Consider the following 4,114-nt stretch of genomic DNA (forward strand, 5'->3'; position numbering starts at 1 on the left):
CACCCAAACCGTCAGAAGCAGCAGAGCTTTATCACGTGAAGTTTCAAAGGACGTCTGGTTCTCCTTCCTCGCAAAATGCATGGCACTGAAAAAACCTAAACACCATAAAAACGGTCTTTTAGTGTTGCCATTGATATAACAGAGAGGTGTGAACGTGGTCGAGATTATATTTTGTCTGTGTGTGTGTGTGTGTGTGTGTGTGTGTGTGTGGTTTGCAGCCTTGTCCAGCTGGTAATTTCTGTTTCTGCAGCAGACAGCCATGAAGACAAGCCTTAAAACCAGACGAAAGGTCCTCGCTGCAGTTTTGCAGTTGTCTGAAAAAGGAAATGGACAGTATGTCCCTGAGGGGGGATGTTACCTGCAGTGAGGCCTCATCTAACATGCAGGGAGGGGGGGGAGCAGGAGAGGAATTCCTGCCAGGCCGAGGGGCAACCTGCTGCAGCCCGGAGGAGGAGGAGAGCGAAGAGGGCAAAGCAATGGAGGGTGACGCCTTTCCATGGAGATCAAGAAATGGGGAAATCATGTGGTCTCCCATAAAATGAGGCGTCCCTGCCATCCTTTTGCACCTCCTATCTTGACCCAAGGGACGACTTCCTTCGTACTTTCTGGCATCAGCGGCTCTGAGACAGGCTTTCTCTTTTTTTTCCACAGGAGGAAGTCCTGTAGGTGTTTTTTTTTTTTTAAGTTGAATCTGTCAGGTTTTTGGTTTTCGTTGGTTTATTTTGATCATTTCTGTTCCTGGTATTCCTTTTCATTCATTTTGTCCTCTCCCTCTCGGCAGTGGGCGTGGCGGAGGACAGATTGGCAGAGCGGCGCAGACACACCTGTGATCCATCTTCCGATCATTGACTGATTTAAAACTTCTGCTCTCCTGATCGCATTTCGCCGGATTATTGGTTTGGCTCTCGTGCCTTCCCAGTGTCATGCCCAGAGTGTTTTGCTCCCTGATGCCAGTCTGTGCTCTGCCCGATTTTTGTGTCTGTGTTTTTGGCTGATAATTATTCTGATGGTGATTTTGGGTTTTTTTGGTTTTGTACTTCCCGTCTTGCTCAGTTGTATTTTTTGTTGGCTGCGATTTTTTAGACTTTATTTTTGGACGTCCAGCCCAAAATACCCAAATGAAGCACTTTAGGCAGATATATGTTAATCCAATTTAATATTCCATATGAAAGGTGATAACTTCAAGTACAAAATGACACTAACGAGTCAGTTCTTGTCGAGAGCAGATGAGAGTCGACACTCAAACACCAGGTGAGGCAGCATTCAGATTCTCATTAGATCTTTATTGTTTGCAAGCAAAATCAGCATCACATAGATATTGACTGAGGAGGGACGGTCTCTGCCGAGGGCCTGGAGCACATCTGAGATCAGATACGTTTCCTGGAGCCAAAAGCAGGACGTTCATGATTTCCCTCACTGTTTCTCACACAGAAAGACGTTTCAAACCTCTTTCAGTTAAACTCCTTTATAATGAGTTCACTTGGATTTAGTTTCCCAACAACGTGCAAAAGCACAATCATAACCGGTAAGAAAGGACAGGAATTACCTTAAAATCCTGAGATCAGTGATTCATTTCGGAATATCTTAGCTAAAATGAAATTTGAATTTCATAGATCTCAGCTGTTTTGGATTCGTCCTTCTGGAGTCATCAACTTCTCACAATTAAGCGATCATAAAACCGCTGAAGGAGGTCGTGTTGTCTGACCCATAAACGTGACAGTTTGCAGGCAGACGTAAAAGCACCGTGTCTCCTTTCACCAGCTGCAGGCAAGCTGCGTTTCCTGCGTTGTCGACAAGTTCGGCGTCTTTTTGATTGGCATCACAAGCTTTGACGATGACTTCGCGGTTCTTCATCAGAGTCAGTCCTGACATCTGGCTCTTATCAGCATGATAGAAGAAGGTGAAATAATAGCAGCCAGAGAGTGGAGCTTTGAACTCTCCAGTGGAAACGCAAGAGAACTCCTCAGATTTCAAGAAAAAACTTTGGGAAACTTAGTGGAAATGAGAAAGTAATAATTTACTAGGTGGGGGTTATGAGACCCGATTCTTTAAATAGCATGCACATAATCAATACACATATACATTGACAGCTTGTACTTCCCTTTCTCTTCATGTCCAGTACTTGTTAATGTACACAGGTGATTCTGCTTGTGCTTGTGTGTGATGTGTTCACCTGAAGTAGGATCGTAGCCGCCTCCAATGTTTGTGATCGTGTTGCTGAGAACCAGAGTTCTTTCTGAGGGGAAGGGTCCAATATACTCACCATGGTCTGCCAATGCAGTGAACATCACCTTTGCTTTTTTATTAAAAACACAAAAGACATTGAAATTGTGTTATTTCATCAAAGCACTTTGGTCGTAGCATTTCATGACGATACATGCTTAAATAAATTTACAGGCTGGAAATAGACAAATTGGATCTGTGTCATTCCAAACTGTCAAAACCGGAGCCGATTCAAATTCAATCGCTGTACGTACCCATCTTGGTGTTTTTGAGCTCTTGTGTCGGGATGGAGGTTGGTTTTGAGTCGCCTCTGTGCTTCGGCTCCACAGCTGTGATTTGCAGGACCTCCCTGTTGCTGTTTTTATAGAGTCCAGTAATCCATGAAGGAATTCTAGAGAATCTGCTGAAAGCAACACGTGATCTGGACTCATTCGATTTCTGAAGAAAATTGATAGGAAGATTTGGACCGACCTTTTACCTGGGAGTGTCGGGATGATGTTTCACCAGGCAGTGAATGATTCACATTTTATACAAGCGCTTGTCATGGATGGAAAGGTTTGATTTTTCTTGCGTATTCTTATCTACTTGTAGGTGATTTGATCGACTGTTTACTCCGAGTGGCAACAATGACAGGGAATTTCACAGGAAAGTGTGAAAGCTACCCGGGGCCGGGTCGCACAGGCGACGGCCTCAGGAGGGACTTCCAGACTTCCCTCTCCCGAACCACCTCAGGCAGATCTTCCAGGGGGATCTCGAGGCGTTCCCAGGCCAGCTGAGAGACATAGTCTCTCCAGCGTGTCCCAAGTCTTCCCGGAGGCCACTTGAGGTAAAGACTCCCCACCGACCCGGAGAGGGCAGACCATCTTTATTTCAGCAGAGAACACATGGCCTCAGATTTGGACGTGCGGATGAACAACTAAAATCTAACTTCTTGATGCAGACCCCTGAATGATCTGAGGCCCAAGTCAAACACAGCGCCATCACCAAGTCACCTCAGCGTGCTCACGGTGTCGCCTAAGGACCTTAGACCTGAGACTCCTGGACAGAGAAAACCTGCCAGTAGAATTATTCCATAGCGGCTATATTTGGCTTTATGTAACAATGCACAATGATGTTTGGATTCCGTTTCAGTTGCTTTAGTGGGTCGGGGGGGCTTCCTTGTCAGGGGTTGCGCTAATTCCAGCGAAGAGAAATCTTGACGCCTCATCAAACCGAGACACGTTGGGCTATTCTGTTCCTCTAAATTTTGTGGGACCTTTCTGGAAAGGCCCTTTTTCTGATTCAGCACAAACATCTGCATCTACAGTGTAAAGACATGGCTTGATTTGGTGTGGTGTGCAGAATCCAACACCACTGGGATGAAATAGAGCCAGACCAGGCATGGGCAAACTAAGGCCCGCATGCCATATACGGCTAACTACCAAACATTTCCAAATTATATTAATAAATAAAATTTTATTATAATTAAACCTCATTCATTTGTCCTTTTCCCTGTAATTTGTACAATGAGACTTGCATATTCATGCTTTGCTACCAAATGCCAAATCCTTTCATGTAATGGCTTTTACATGTTATTTATATCCGTCTTTTCCTGGCCCGGTCCCTCTACCAAATCTTAGAACCCATTGTGGCCCGCGAGTCAAAGAGGTTGCCCACCCCTGAGCTAGACTTTCTCACCCTACATCACTGCCTGACACAGACACACTCCAAAAATGTTGTAGAAAGCCTAAATTGGGATGACATTAAAGTTCCAGTGACCATAAGGGCCAGGTGTCGACATGCTTTGAGACTTTATTTCACATCTCCGTCGAGATTTGTGGTTCTCGACTCGTTGCAGTTGCCGCCTGTGGCCACTAGAGGCAGCCGAGCCTCCGCTCACTTCGACGAAAGG

Source organism: Brachionichthys hirsutus, chromosome 23 (assembly GCF_040956055.1).
Source record: "Brachionichthys hirsutus isolate HB-005 chromosome 23, CSIRO-AGI_Bhir_v1, whole genome shotgun sequence".
Classification (NCBI taxonomy): domain Eukaryota; kingdom Metazoa; phylum Chordata; class Actinopteri; order Lophiiformes; family Brachionichthyidae; genus Brachionichthys; species Brachionichthys hirsutus.